Source organism: Nesoenas mayeri, assembly GCF_963082525.1.
Source record: "Nesoenas mayeri genome assembly, chromosome: 11".
Classification (NCBI taxonomy): domain Eukaryota; kingdom Metazoa; phylum Chordata; class Aves; order Columbiformes; family Columbidae; genus Nesoenas; species Nesoenas mayeri.
In genome coordinates, this window is record NC_137563.1 from 22,569,753 (window position 1) to 22,586,681 (window position 16,929).

The following is a 16,929-nucleotide window of genomic DNA, read 5'->3' on the forward strand; positions in this document are numbered from 1 at the left end:
CAGCTGTGCTCTCTTGGTCAGCAATGACAACAGATCCCTCTGTCCTAAGAAAGTCACCCGTGATGTCAGATTCACTACGTATTTCCCAGTAAACCTGAGATTTATTTAGAAAATGCACAAAATGAAGGCAATATCACCCACAGAGTCGGAAACTTTCACATTCATGGTTCAGTATAGATTGCATACGGAATAGGTTGGGTTTAAATGGGTAAAATAAAAATTTGTTTAAGTATGCATAGAAAGAAGCACATAGACTATCTTACAAAGTGGTGTGTTGTTCTTCCAGCAGTACTGTGAATGCAAAGATTACCTTTGTATATCTTCTGGACACCTACGTAAAACTATACGGAATCTCTGAACAATTGCTTGACATTATTTCTATTTTTACACCAAGATATCCTTGCTGTTTTTCCAGTTTCCAGAATTCCTCACAACAGAAAGGTGTGAAGAGTTCTCATTAAACACATTAGATGCTTTTTATTAATTTTTTTTTTTTTTAATAAATGAGTACTTGTGAAAATGCTGACTTGTAAACAACTTTAGGTAAAGACAATGTAAGTGATGATTCTAAAATGTCTGATTCTTACCTTTACATATGGCTGAAAAAGAGTAAATTGTGAGGATCTCAAAGAAAGTTCACTATGAAAGTCTGGTCTCTCCTGTTCTCCCATCAAAAGCACAGGAGCAGAGGGAGAGAGAAAGCAAGACAAGCACTCCAGTGCTGGTTTTCTGTTTTTTTCACTGACCAGGGGAGACTGCATCTGACTCTACAAACCACAACTACTAGAGCTGAGCCCTTGCTAAACTCAGTCTAAAAGGCGACATTTCAAAATTTGAGAAATACGCAATTGAAAGGCACAGAATAAGATCTCCCTCCATGCACTGATACAGAGGATTATTTCAGATTATAATGTTGATTAGGAAGAGAGTGAGAATACCGTTATGTTTCCCATGGTGCCCTGGATTCGTCTGACAAACAGTGTAATACCTTGTGGCCCTTCCACTGCAGAGGGTTCTGTGAAGTTTTTCTCAGTTAACGATTCAGGAGCAAACTGTACCATTCCGTTGGGATCACCAAACTTCTGTATCTTTAAGGAAGCAATTGAATAAAAAAAAATTAAACAATCAGAAATGTAAAGTGAATAGTATTCTTGTTTGAAACATTGAGATTTTCATTGCTAGATGCTATAGGGAATGTATCAATTAGTTCTTCCTCTTGAGTTTTCTCCTCTTAAGAAGACTCAAGAGTACATCAGTATTTAGAAGAGAGTCTGAGAGAGTCTGCTCTCTAATAGGTCATTTCCCAACTTATACTGGAACCTGGGGTTGTTCCTGCCCAGACACAAGACTCTACACTTGCCCTTGTTCTATTTCATTAAATTGCTCCCTGCCCAACTCTCCAGCCTGTCCAGGTCTCCCAATGGCAGCACAGCTTCCAGTGTCAGCCACTCCTCTCAGCTTGGTGTCATCAGCAAACTTGCTGACAGTCACTCTGTTCCCTCATCCAAGTCATTGATGAATATATTGAATAATACAGGCCCCAGTACTGACCCTTGAGGGACTGCACTAGATACAGGCCTCAACTGGACTCTGACCCATTGACCACGACCATCAAACCCATGTAGTAGGGGAGGCAAAAGAAAAAGAGGCAAATGACAAGCTGTTCAGTCATTATGATTACCCTTCAAAGCTTTGCAGGATAAATACCAATAACAGAGATCTCAAGAGAAAGAAAAGCAATAATGACTTACTATTAGTGTAATGCTGTTTGCCTTAGGATCTAGTTCTGCTTCACCTTTCATAAGGCTCAGCCTAATAATGAAGATCTCCTGAACTTCGACTTCTTCACGAGGATGGATTTGTAGATTAATAGTTCTCAGCCCTCCTTCCCCTTCTCCAAAATAGAATGATCCGTTCACAGGGTCACCCATGTCACTATTCAGGGGAGATAAAAGCTCTTCTGAATTGGGTCCCAAGATGTCCCAATTAATCTGTGGAAGATACCAGTTTCAGATTTACAGTAGTGACATATTATAACTGCCTCCCGGGTCGAGGGAAGTGACAGAGTAACACAAGCGACATAAAAATTCTTGCATCTGCTAACAAGCTACATTTAAATATGTGCTCTTTTTACAGAACACAACATATTAATAATTGATTACATGTGGGAAAATATATAATCCTTTGGAGAAAAATAAACATTAAAAATAGAAATTCTGAAGTGCTAGTTAGCCACAATGCCATTTTATTAAATTCTAGATATTAGTTACAGAAAAGAAAATCAACTGAGGTTTCTGTAGCACGTAACAGGAAATGCACAGGCCAGTTTACTTTTCTCTTCCTTTCACAATTTGTTTTGAAAAGCTCACCAAATAAGTATCCTGACCAGAAACATTCCCTGGCAAGTGTGATATCAAGACTGAAAACGACAAATATTTTCTGCAATCGAAGTTTTTAATGCCTCAAATCACGATTCACACTTCCTCAGGCTGATTAAAAGCTAGAATATTTTCAAAATTTCCCACAAATTAGATTGGTTTTGAAGGGGTCCTATTCAGCATCTTAAAATTATTATTTTGACACTTAATTGTTTTTCAGTTTTCTTCAATGACTTCTCGGAAAAGTCAAAGAAGACCACGGCAGTTTTCACATGAGGAGAGCAGTAGCTCATGGCCTTTAATGCCAATTTTCCAATCATTTGCCCAGACTGTGGAAGCCTTATCTTGGTTCATATTTATACTTTCACTTTGGCAGTGATACGTACAGACTAAAAAAAAGTCTAGAGGCCTCATAGTAAACAATTTACTGAAAATAAATTGACCAGCTTCAGGAAGTAATTCAACTGAGTTAAATTAAATTAGCGGTGGTGCATGAAATTAACTATATTTTCAATGGGACTGGGAGATAGTTCAAAATAAAGTACACCAGACCATAATAAAAGCAGAAAAGCAGGAGGACAAAGAGAAGATCCAAAAAGTAACAATATTTTCTGTTCTTCTGCAACTATGCAGAATTCACACTTAATGAAAAGCTGCAACTATCCCATTAGAAATCAGTCACAAGGAAGCCCCTGACGGCAAAAAAAGAAGATTTTTGGCCTTGTCACTGGAAAACATTCCGTTTTTGAGAACCAGGGCCCACCTGTGTCTCCCCAAACAATTTTCCTGTCCTTTCCAGCACCAGCGACACTGTTGTCGGTGTATCGGGGCTGGGAAGAGTAATTCGACTTTGGCTGAGAAATCAGATGATGCCCTGGGGGGAGTCGCTTTTGGCAATGGTGACCTGGCTCAGTAGATGGAGCCCAAGGGCTGCTCCACCAGTGGCCCCCATCAGCTGGATTTCAAATTGCTCTGCAAATTCGCTGCATGGAAAAAAAAAAAAAAACAGAAAAAAAGACCTTCTGAGACACACAAGAACAAAAAATTAAAATTATGATTTGTCATTCAACCATGCGTCCAGCTGGATCTGTTTAAAGATATACAGAAGTCATCTCTGTAAGCATACAGCAGAAGATTCCCCCCATTTGCAGAGAATGGTGATATCTGAAATAAAAATATTGTTTTATTTTCCACATGTGCTAAATTTAAAAAAAAAAAAAAACAATCAGCAAAATATTTTATTATTCACAGCAGTACTATTAATACCCAAACTTTCTGATAATCTAGGTAAAAAGAATGTAGTTGTTTGCATAAAATTTAACAGGCACTATGAAACTCCAATAATAGCTTCTTTTCCCTCCCTTTAAATATTTCAGGGCTGCAGAAATTTGCTTTTCAATTCAAATTCTGCTGATAGGCATACTGCACGCGCTAAAAAACGGTTTCTCAGAAGTAGATTAGTGAATAAATATCTGAAAAAAAAAATTACCTTTCTTCATCATCTATGATAGAGATATAGATAAAAGTCTGGTTCTGGCCACGATAAAAAATGACAGAATCATTATGGATGATGTAGTCAACGTTCGGAAGTGCAGAAATACTTCGAGAAAGGAAATCGGCTGTTACATCGCCATATATTCCACGCTTTCTCACAACAGGAATCGTGATTAATCCAGCATCCTCTTGCACTTCAAGAAAAATTGGGAAAAAAAGTTATTTTATTTCAAAATTTGTGAGAGAGCCACAGGCTTATCCTCTAAACCATAGTAAAAACCTCTGGTAAACTTACCCTGTAGAAGGATATACTGTGGATCAAATTCTATGATGCCTTCTGCATTATCACTTTTTGCTATAGTGACTCGTACTGTGGAGATATTTCCTATTACTGGGGGTTGATCTATCTGTAGATCATTTTCCTTTACGGTGAAATCAAATCCACTTGTAAGAACATAAAAAGGAATATTACATTAAAAAAAAATCTTGCAAAAGTATTGTAATGCAAGTATGACAATTTTCAATTACCACAAATACTTTTATTTTCTGACAGTTACCACTGAAGATTTCTGGTCACACTTTTTCAAACTATATCTGCAAAACTGGCAGTTTTTTCACAGAAATGTGGATCTTTCGCTTTTTCTTTCACATTTTATCTTCTTCTTTGAGTTTCATGTGATTTGACAACTTCTATGTAGTGGATGGACTTTCAGCTTTAATAAATCTTAATCAGCAAAATCTTAAAATTAATGTTGAAAGAATGTGGATTGCCATACATCCAATTTGTATGATTATTACTATTATAGCTGCCATATGAAATTTTACAGTAAAACACCTGAAATCCAGCGGTGCCTTTATGCAGGTGGATCAGATTCCAAATACAGTTTGATCTCCTGCTTTTAATTAATTTTATCTTATAATTAATTTTATCTTTACCTTCCTTAGAGTTCCACTTTGGTAATCATCACTGAAAAGTCTTCAGGACCTTCAGGAAAGTCGTCATCATGAATTTCAACCGAAATCATTCTACTCTTCTCATGTGGTTCAAATAACAGTTCCCTTACTGTGGGGGTGAAATCAGCTCCCTCCTCTGCAGTCCCATTTATTCTCTGGAAGCAAAGACGCACTTTGCCATAGGATCCCCTTGAACGCAAAACAGTGATGTTAACCTGAGGGAGAGAGGACATTTGCTTTAAAAAATGGCTTGGCTTTTCTGTTACCATTCTGAGACTGTTCTATAGGCACCTTCTCAACGGTTCTGCCAGGTAACGATTTGCTGCAGTAAGCGCAGAATACACATAATTTAACAGACGGGCATCTTTCTCAGAGTATTAAAAACACCAAAAGCCTCAGATGGACTATGCTATGATAAATGCAGAATAAATCTCTGCCTTTTTTTTTTTTTCCTAAAGTTAAGTATAAATCTACCGACAATATTGATATCTATCGATATTTTACGTAAGAAGTAATTTTAACCATATACCCATTTTTCTTCTTCTGTTGTCAGCAATACTTCTCGTGAAAATGTAAACTCTCCGTATGGAAAATCACTGGCGGCCATGGTAATATTTGCTGTGCTGCTAGATTCGTTTATGAGTCCTCCATCACTGATCCCAGTTAATTCAAATGTGTAGTAATGCTTCTCCTCAGGACGGTTCTCATCGACAGCCTAGGGAGAAGAATCAATTAACCATTTCCAGGTAGAGAGGTATAACTAATTTCTAATCAAGATGCTGGCTAGATAAAAGGAAGAACCTGAAATAGCTACTGGTGTAAAATCTCTTGTACCTGTATTAGAACCACTGCTGCACACTGCCTGTCTCGCATTGTCAAGGTCCCCGACGTCTCAATAAATTCTGTGTGATGACGGGGTGTTATATTCCAATATATTATGATTTCACCAAAAATCCCTGGGCCACGTGTCAGGCTGCAGAATGCAAACACAGATTTAATCTTCTACCTTTAATATTTGATACCAAATCCAGAGATATAAAGCACAGATATTGTTGTGCATGGAAGAAATGTTACCAGCACTGTGAAGCTTGAATTTTAATCTATTAAGTCACTATTAAGATCTTTACCATAACCTCTTCAGAGCAATAACGTGTCTGCAGTTCTGATTTACTTCCCCATGTTGGGAGGCATCTTGAGCTGGTTTTTTTGAGCTGAAAACAGAAGGGAAATGGGACTTACGGGTAGCATCCAGAGGTAATTTGGTTTTGAAGGCAGAAAGATACGAGAATAGTACTATGAGATCACTTGAGAAATGTTCTGTGTGCTGATGTCTAAAAACCTAGAGGCTAATCCTACTCATGACATTCTCGGTGAACTGAAGCATGGCAAGAAATTGTCTATACCATGATCTAGTACATGTTCTAAACTGGTGCTGCACAAAGCATCCCTTTGTCTGTTGGGATTCTCAGGGCAGCATGAGAATCCGTTTTCTTGCTTATATTTGCTGTTTCACTAAGGGAAAGTGTTGTAATACTTTTTCTCCAATTCTGTTAGAAGGTATGGTAACATTGTGATTTCTTCATCTTGTTTTCAGCTGACTGAATGCAGTGAAAGAATTGCATCTTGTTTCAACTAAGACCCAGTGCTGCTTTGGTTATGCTGATCATCGTAACAATGTACCGAATTTCAGCTCAAGCACCAACCCTGAACTGAATCCTGAAAAGCACAAAGCATCTTCAAATACAATTGACTGCCTTCCCCTATTCCTTTGATTAGAATCCTCTTTCCTTTAATGAATCTATGTTGTAAATAATTGGAAGACATATCTAAAGCTCCTCAGCAATACTGAAAAGACACCTACGTAGTATGTTCTGCCCTTCTTAAAAAACAAGCATCTAATTTTAAAAATACTTATGATTTTAGAAGTGATAATGAAATGCAGCATTCAATTAATTCTTGCCAAATGTGGAGCCTCATAGCTTTTGAAACAGAGCTGTTTTGGATAAATGAGTGATGTACTCGCCTAATAAGAGCAGTCCCATTATAATTTCCTGAAGGTTCTCCAATCAGAACATGCTGGGATGAATGTGCTATCTCAACCACCCCAGAAGCTCCTTCATCACCCACAATAATGATGGTTGCAACACCTATGAAGAGAACAAAAGCTTCTCATGGTAAAACAAAGCTAACTAGTGAGGTATTTTTTTAGCATGTTTGGTGACACAAATGGTTAAGCACCAGCTTCCCAGGGAGCCCATGGAATCCCCAACCTTGGAGATATTCAGAATTTCAGTAGACAAGGCATTCAGTGACCTGATCTCATTGTGAAGGCAATTCAACAAGATGACCCCCCTAGATGGTCTCTTACAAACGAAATTATTCTATGTTTCTTACAGGTCCGAACCTGGTTTTGGTTTCTGCTTGTTTTTGTTAAACAATTCTTTACAGACAATGTTGATTATCTGAACACAAAAGTCTACGCCAACACTTGATTTAGACGGAAAAAGTACGATCTAAAATTCTCTTTGATTTCTTCAGATAAGGAAAAAACTGAGGGAAAAATACTGACCTCCTTTTGTCACAGGAGCTCTGCTAGCTCGTTTCTTCTATGTTGTTTCTGGGGGGAGTTGGGTTTTATTTACGGGGGGGGACGTTTGAGTCGATTCATGTGAAGATACACAATTCTGCACTAGCTTTTAAGAAATGTGTCTTTTTTTCAGACCACTTCACTTCTTCACAGAATATCAGTTCTAACTATAACATTCAGCACATATTCGGCTCCTCTCTTTGACTTGTAGAACGAATCCTAACAGATACATCTTCTTAGGACTCAGGGCGTCTAGCACACAGACAGCCGCGGCGCGAAAGCCGCGTCCACAGGACACAGAACCCGCCGCGCCTCGCCCCGAGCTCCCGTCGAAGCGGCGCCCCACTCGCCACGCCACCAGCTCTGCTTTTCAACGTCCCCCCGACTAACGGGGGCTGCGCCGCTCCCGGAGGGACCGCCGGAGCGGGCACGGGCGCTGCGCCGGAGGGAGACACGGCTCCAGACCGCCAGCCTTCAGCGCACCTGCCCGCAGGGTCACACGCCTCCCGCCAGCTTCGCCAGCTCGGCGGGGGGGAACCGGAGACGAACGCCTCCGCTCCGCGCCGCGCCGCGCCGCGCCGGCAAATCTCGCCCCCTCCCCGTTCCACCGGCACGGTCAGCCCCGCCGCGGCCGCACTCACCTGCCGCCTCTTTCGCCGCTCCGCTCCCGCCAGGCGCTCGTGCTTTGGGCATGCGCGGTAGAGAGACCGCAGCACCAGTCCCTTGCCGCGTCCCGGTTGGCTGCCTAGGACACGTCAATCACCTCTCTCGCCGCCTAGCAGCGCTCGCGAGTCGGGCATGCGCAGTACGGAGACCTCAACGCCCGCCCCTCTGGCAATCTGATAGGCGGACAGAGTGGCGACTGACGTGCCTAGGCAGCCAACCAGCGCTCCGTCCCTCCAGCGCCCCAGCCCTCCCGCGCCAGCAGCCGCGTTGCAAAGGGGACAATAAACCGCGCTCCCCTGCTTTCCGCTGAAAAGGGGGGCGGCTGGGTCCCCGCAGCAGAAAAAACCCTTCCGTCCTGCATTGCCCTTCGCCAGTACAACTGCACAGCTGGGAACTCGGCAACGTCAAGCGGCCGTCTGACAGACGCACACTCGGAACTTGACTAGGCTGGCGATTTTGGCTGGCTTACACACACGGACTTGCACTTCTCTGAGGAAACAAATTCTTTTTTAAGCACAGCCTCTCCTTGGGGAAGAAAAAACGCCCCCTCCGCGCTCCCAAACACTAGACAGCCGTGGGGAAACCACCGAAAGCCAAGACCGACAGCAGCAACGTGGAGTGCAATCTGGCTTCAATTCTGATCACGCACTTAATGGCCTCTCCCAGGCCTACCAATGACTGCTCCTTTTCTGCAAGGACAAACTGAACGTCCTAAACTGAAGACTGCACGAAACACAGCTCCACTGGCAGCCAATTTGCCTCTTCTCAGGCTTCCACGGGGAATATCTTGTAGCGTCCTCCAACTCGCAAACGTTCTTCCTCAGTCCACGGCCCTAGACGCGGAATCTTCTGAGCAGCGAGCGGAAACAACCGCGCGGGATTTTCTTCACGGCACCGAGAAGGCGGCGCTGGCAAAAAAGCAGGCCAAAGCACCTAAACCCGTCTGCCAGTCCCAGCCTGCGGCCAAGAGACCGGGAGCACCCTGCCCGAGGGGCCGCGCACCCCGCAGCTGTACTTGGACGACCGTGTGCGTGAAAGCAGGTGTGTCTACAAACGATTGTCTGTCCACATGCGTGTGCCTTGATGCAGGCTCCGTTCGTGCTTAAGCTGGAGTGAGTGCACAGCTGCGCCGTTTGTTGGCAAAGCTCCGCGTGTTGCACGACGCTGCCCAGTCCTGCATTTCTCATGCAGACAGATACACGGGAGCTCTGCTAGTAAAGGAGCAAAGACAGTCGTAGGCAGAACTGAATGCTGCTCCGAGCTACTTCTCACCTATGGCAAATGCTTCACAGGGGCCCGAGGAGAGGCGCTCAGCAGCCGATCTACAAAAGAAACGAAACAGATCATGCCTTAACGCGAAAGAGCAACAGGGCATCACTGCGCAAGTTTGTCCCTGATCTACAGCTGAGAGCGAACACTTGTGTGCTTGTTGGAGAGATTGTGTCTTGCCTGTAAGTGTCTGGGAGTTTGAGGCAAGTCAGTGTGGCTGGTTCGATAATCAACGTCTAGGATAGCTGCAGAGCGGTCCCTGTTGGTGTGGGGACAGTGTGCCTGTAGGTCAGTCTGTGTTCCTAGCATCTGCTGTATCGATCCGTCGTTCCACACGCGTGTGAGTCCATGTCTTTCTCTCCACATACTTGTGTGCTGATTTCGTCGCACATGTGCATCTGTGCTAGTGTTGAGCTCAGCGGAGTGTGTCTCTGGACACTTGGTGTGCGTTGGCTGTGCCTGTGTGTAACACAGCACAGCCACGACTGCCTCGGTGAAGAGAGACCAGGGAAATCATCTAGGCAGAGTCAACAAAGGAAAACCGAAAACGGATTGACGTGTGCTCGACAGAGACGGATTCCCTGCGCTGACATTTCTCAGTAACACGAGGAGAAAACTGAGCGGTAGATCGACCGGAGAAATGCTTCCCTAGACGACATTTAGCGAATGAACTGCAGTGTGCGCGGCTTTCGGGATTGTGCCTGAAAACTGCGAAAACCAGCAGAGCCTTTGCTCAAAAGTTGGTGGCTGTGTGACTGCATTGATGCACGTTCCCGTGTCTGCGAGTGTACAGACGGCTGTTTCACGTTCACACAAAGGCACCTGGTCGGGTTTTTCTTCTGTGCGTGCACACGCGTTTCCGTTGTCTCTTCGGAACAGACGTAGCTCTCTGCATGCTGAACGACGTGGTAAAACGCGTCTGCCTATATTTTGGTTAACAATCGAGGGTGCGTGTTCCGTCAGCGGCATTTCCGCAGACGACTCCACAGAGCCAGTTCTGAAAGCTCCGCACACCAGGAGTGAATGTAGAACCAAGCAATTGCACCGGTGCGCTCGTAATGTATTCTGACGGCCGTCTTTTATGCCATAGCATTACGAACGTATTTGCGTTCAAGCAAGTATCACAAACAACGTGTGAAGCGAGGATCTGTGGGTATTTTCTCCGTACGGCATGCTTCGTGGTAGCTTACTTGCCGATCGCAGTCTTAGCGGTAGAAACCGACTCGGTACAGGGAGAGAAAGAGAGTGCATCGGAAAACTTGCGTTTTCTGAGCTGGAACCCAGTTGCTACGCCTTCTGTTTGTCCACGTGAACACACACGATTCCCCACTGAAAACCAAGCAGAAACCTTTCCACAAACTCCCAGGTAGGCGCACCCACCACTTCGTGCACGCGAACGCAGCTAGAGAAAAGCACCTAATTTTCCACACTGATGCTTAAGCAAACGCCAGGTCACACACAAGCACACATCTGCAAGCGCGCCCACTCCCATCTATGCACAGAAAGACGTACGCGAAACGTACTGACATGCTTGAGGGTAAACAGGTGTGCGTTGATGGTTGGCGTACTGCATCACGCATACGTGGCTGCACGAGACTATTCTTTTGGAGGGTACGTGCAGATACGTCCCTGTACTTGGACGACTGTGTGCATGGAAGCATGTGTGTCTACAAACGATTGTCTGTCCACATGCGTGTGCCTTTTTGCAGATTCATTTCGTGTTCAAGCTGGAGTGAGTGCACAGCTGCTCCGTTTGTTGGCAAGGTTTCGCGTGTCGCACGACGTTGCCCACTCCTGCATTTCTCACGCGGACAGATGCAAGGGAGCTCTGCTAGTAAAGGAGCAAAGACAGTCGCAGGCAGATCTGAATGCTGCTCCGAGCTACTTCTCACCCTTGGCAAATGCTTCACAGTGGCGCAAGGAATAGTGTTCCGCAGCCGATGTACAAGAGAAACGAAACAGATCATGCCTTAACGCGAAAGAGCAACAGGGCGTCACTGCGCAAACTTGTCCCTGATCTACAGCTGAGAGCGAACACTTGTGTGCTTGTTGGAGAGATTGTGTCTTGCCTGTAAGTGTCTGGGAGTCTGGCGCAGGTCAGTGTGGCTGATTCGATAAACAACGTCTAGGATAGCTGCAGAGAGGTCCCTGTTGGTGTGGGGACAGTGTGCCTGTAGGTCAGTCTGTGTTCCTAGCGCCTGCTGTATCGATCCGTCGCTCCACACGCGTGAGTCCATGTCTTTCTCTCCACAAGCATGTGTGCTGATTTCGTCGCACATGTGCATCTGTGCTAGTGTTGAGCTCAGTGGAGTGTGTCTCTGGACATTGATGTGCGTCGGTTGTGCCTGTGTGTAACGCATCACAGCCATGACTGTTCCGGCGAAGAGAAACCAGGGAAATCATCTAGGCAGAGTCAACAAAGGAAAACCGAAGAGGGATTGACGTGTGCTCGACAGAGACGGATTCCCTGCGCTGACATTTCTCAGTAACCTCAGAAGAAAGCTGAGGGGTAGATCGACCGGAGAAATGCTTCCCTAGACGACATTTAGCGAATGAACTGCAGTGTGCGCGGCTTTCGGGATTGTGCCTGAAAACTGCGAAAACCAGCAGAGCCTGTGCTCAAAAGTTGGTGGCTGTGTGACTGCATTGATGCACGTTCCCGTGTCTGCGAGTGTACAGACGGCTGTTTCACGTTCACACAAAGGCACCTGGTCGGGTTTTTCTTCTGTGCGTGCACACGCGTTTCCGTTGTCTCTTCGGAACAGACGTAGCTCTCTGCATGCTGAACGACGTGGAAAAACGCGTTTGCCTATATTTTGGTTAACAATCGAGGGTGCGTGTTCCGTCAGCGACATTTCGGGAGACGACTCCCAGGAGCCAGTTCTGAAAGCTCCGCACACCAGGTCTGAATGTATAACCAAGTAATTGCACAGGTGCGCGCAATCACATATTCTGAGGGACGTCATTTACGCCACAGCAGCACGAAGGTATTTGAATTCAAGCATGTATCAGAAACAATGTGTGGACCGAGGATGTGTTGGTATTTTCTCCGTACGGCACGCTTCGTGGTAGCTTACTTGCCGATCGCAGTCTTAGCAACTTCTATACACGACTCGGTATAGGAAGAGAAAGAGAGCGCATCGGAAAACTTGCCTTTTCCGCGCTGGAACCTAGTTCCTACGCATTGTTTTTGTCCACGTGAACACACACGATTCCCCACTGAAAACCAAGCAGAAACCTTTCCACAAGGTCCCAGCTAGGTGCACCCACCACCTCGTGCGTACGAACGCAGCTAGAGAAAAGCACCTGCCTTTTCACACACTGAGGCTTAGGTAAATGCCTGTCCACACACATGCACACATCCGCAAGCGCGGCCACTCCCATCTTTGGACAGAAAGACGTACGCGAAACGTGCTGACATGCTTGAGGGTAAACAGGTGTGCGTTGATGGTTGGCGTACTGCAACACGCATACGTGGCTGCACGAGACTATTCTTTTGGAGGGTACGTGCAGATACGTCCCTGTACTTGGACGACCGTGTGCGTGAAAGCGTGTGTGTCTACAAACGATTGTTTGTCCACATGCGTGTGCCTTGATGCAGGCTCCATTCGTGCTTAAGCGCGAGTGAGGGCACAGGTGCGCCATTTGTTGGCAAGGTTCCACGTGTTGCACGACGTTGCCCAGTCCTGCATTTCTCACGCGGACAGATGCACGGGAGCTCTGCTAGTAAAGGAGCAAAGACAGTCGTAGGCAGAACTGAATGCTGCTCCGAGCTACTTCTCACCTATGGCAAATGCTTCACAGTGGCGCAAGGAAAGGCGCTCAGCATCCGATCTACAAGAGATACGAAACAGATCATGCCTTAACGCGAAAGAGCAACAGAGCGTCACTGCGCAAACTTCTCTCTGATCTACAGCTGAGAATGAACACTTGTGTGCTTGTTGGAGAGATTGTGTCTTGCCTGTAAGTGTCTGGGAGTTTGGGGCAGGTCAGTGTGGCTGGTTCGATAATCAACTTCTAGGATACTTGCAGAGCGGTCCCTTTTGGTGTGGGGACAGTGTGCCTGTAGGTCAGTCTGTGTTCCTGGCGCCTGATGTATCGATCCGTCGTTCCATACGCGTGTGAGTCCATGTCTTTCTCTCCACAAGCATGTGTGCTGATTTCGTCGCACATGTGCATCTGTGCTAGTGTTGAGCTCAGCGGAGTGTGTCTCTGGACACTTGGTGTGCGTTTGCTGTGCCTGTGTGTAACACAGCACAGCCACGACTGCCTCGGTGAAGAGAGACCAGGGAAATCATCTAGGCAGAGTCAACAAAGGAAAACCGAAAACGGATTGACGTGTGCTCGACAGAGACGGATTCCCTGCGCTGACATTTCTCAGTAACACGAGGAGAAAACTGAGCGGTAGATCGACCGGAAAAATGCTTCCCTAGACGACATTTAGCGAATGAACTGCAGTGTGCGCGGCTTTCGGGATTGTGCCTGAAAAGTACGAACACCAGCAGAGCCTGTGCTCAAAAGCTGGTGGCTGTGTGACTGCATTGATGCACGTTCCCGTGTCTGGGACTGTATAGACGACTGTTTCACGTTAACACAAATGCATCTCGTCGAGTTTTTCTTCTATGCGTGCACACGCGTTTCCGTTGTCTCTTCGGAACAGACGTAGCTCTCTGCATGCTGAACGACGTGGTAAAACGCGTCTGTCTATATTTTGGTTAACAATCGAGGGTGCGTGTTTCGTCAGCGGCATTTCCGCAGACGACTCCCCAGAGCCAGTTCTGAAAGCTCCGCACACCAGGAGTGAATGTAGAACCAAGCAATTGCACTGGTGCACACAATCACATATTCTGACGGCTGTCTTTTATGCCACAGCAGCACGAAGGTATTTGCGTTCAGGCACGTATCAGAAACAATGTGTGGACGAGGATGTGTTGGTATTTTCTCCGTACGGTATGCTTCGTGGTAGCTTACTTGCCGATCGCAGTCTTAGCGGTTTCTATACACGACTCGGTACAGGGAGAGAAAGAAAGCACATCGGAAAACTTGCCGTTTCTGCGCTGGAACCTGATTGCTACGTCTTCTGGTTGTCCACGTGAACACACACGATTCCCCACTGAAAACCAAGCAGAAACCTTTCCACAGACTCCCAGGTATGTGCACCCACCACCTCGTGCGCACGAACGGAGCTAGAGAAAAGCACCTACATTTTGACACACTGATGCTTAAGCAAACGCTTGGCCATACACATGCACACATCCGCAAGCGCGGCCACTCCCATCTTTGGACAGAAAGACGTACGCGAAACGTGCTGACATGCTTGAGAGTAAACAGGTGTACGTTGATGGTTGGCGTACTGCATCACGCATACGTGGCTGCACGAGACTATTCTTTTGGAGGGTACGTACAGATACGTCCCTGTACTTGGACGACCGTGTGCGTGAAAGCGTGTTTGTCTACAAACGATTTTCTGTCCACATGAGTGTGCCTTTTTGCAGGCTCCATTTGTGCTTAAGCGCGAGTGAATGCATAGCTGCGCCGTCTTTTGGCAAAGCTCCGCATGTTGCACGACGTTGCCCAGTCCTGCATTTCTCATGCGTACAGATGCACGGGAGCTCTGCTAGTAAAGGAGCAAAGACAGTCGCAGGCAGAACTGAATGCTGCTCCGAGCTACTTCTCACCCTTGGCAATTGCTTCACAGTGCGCGAGGAATAGCTTTCCGCAGCCGATGTACAAGAGAAACGGAACAGATCATGCCTTAACGCGAAAGAGCAACAGGGCGTCACTGCGCAAGCTTGTCCCTGATCTACAGCTGAGAGCGAACACTTGTGTGCTTGTCGGAGAGATTGTGTCTTTCCTGTAAGTGTCTGGGAGTTTCGCGCAGGTCAGTGTGGCTAGTTCGATAATCAACGTCTAGGATAGCTGCAGAGCCGTCCCTGTTGGTGTGGGGACAGTGTGCCTGTAGGTCAGTCTGTGTTCCTAGCACCTGCTGTATCTATCCGTCGCTCCACACGCGTGTGAGTCCATGTCTTTCTCTCCACAAGCATGTGTGCTGATTTCGTCGCACATGTGCAGCTGTGCTAGTGTTGAGCTCAGCGGAGTGTGTCTCTGGACATTGATGTGCGTCGGTTGTGCCTGTGTGTAACGCAGCACAGCCTCGACTGCCTCGGTGAAGAGAGACCAGGGAAATCATCTAGGCAGAGTCAACAAAGGAAAACCCTAAAGGGATTGACGTGTCCTCGACAGAGACGGATTCCCTGCGCTGACATTTCTCAGTAACGTCAGAAGAAAGCTGAGCGGTTGATTGACCGGAAAAATGCTTCCCTATACAACATTTAGCGAATGAACTGCATTGTGTGCGGCTTTCGGGATTGTGCCTGAAAACTACGAAAAACAGCAGAGCCTGTGCTCAAAAGCTGGTGGCTGTGTGACTGCATTGATGCACGTTCCCGTGTCTGCGAGTGTACAGACGGCTGTTTCAGGTTCACACAAAGGCACCTGGTCAGGTTTTTCTTCTGTGCGTGCACCCACGTTTCCGTTGTCTCTTCGGAACAGATGTAGCTCTCTGCACGTTGAACGACGTGGTAAAACGCGTCTGCCTATATTTTGGTTAACAATCGAGGGTGCGTGTTCCGTCAGCGGCATTTCCGCAGACGACTCCACAGAGCCAGTTCAGAAAGCCCCGCACACCAGGACTGAATGTGGAACCAAGCAATTGCACAGGTGCGCGCAATCACATATTCTGACGGTCGTCTTTTATGCCACAGCAGCACGAAGGTATTTGCGTTCAAGCACGTATCAGAAACAATGTGTGGACCGAGGATCTGTGGGTGTTTTCTCCGTACGGCATGCTTCGTGGTAGCTTACTTGCCGATCGCAGTCTTAGCGGTTTCTATACACGACTCGGTATAGGGAGAGAAAGAGAGTGCATCGGAAAACTTGCGTTTTCCGCGCTGGAACCTAGTTCCTACGCCTTCCGTTTGTCCACGTGAACACACACGATTCCCCACTGAAAACCAAGCAGAAACCATTCCACAAGCTCCCAGCTAGGTGCACCCACCACCTCGTGCCCGCGAACGCAGCTAGAGAAAATCACCTACCTTTTCACACACTGATGCCTAGGCAAACGCTTGGCCACACACATGCACACATCCGCAAACGCGTCCACTTCCATCTATGGACTGAAAGACGTACGCGAAACGTGCTGACATGCTTGAGAGTAAACAGGTGTGCGTTGATGGTTGGCGTACTGCATCACGCATACGTGGCTGCAAGAGAATATTCTTTTGGAGGGTACGTGCAGATACGTCCCTGTACTTGGATGACCGTGTGCGTGAAAGCGTGTGTGTCTACAGACGATTGTCTGTCCACATGCGTGTGCCTTGATGCAGGCTCCATTCATGCTTAAGCTGGAGTGAGTGCACAGCTGCGCCGTTTGTTGGCCAGGTTCCACGTGTTGCACGACGTTGCCCAGTCCTGCATTTCTCACGCGGACAGATTCAAGGGAGCTCTGTATAGACGGCTGTTTCATGTTCACACAAAGGCACCTGGTCGGGTGCCTCCCAGATACAGCATCCCAGATTC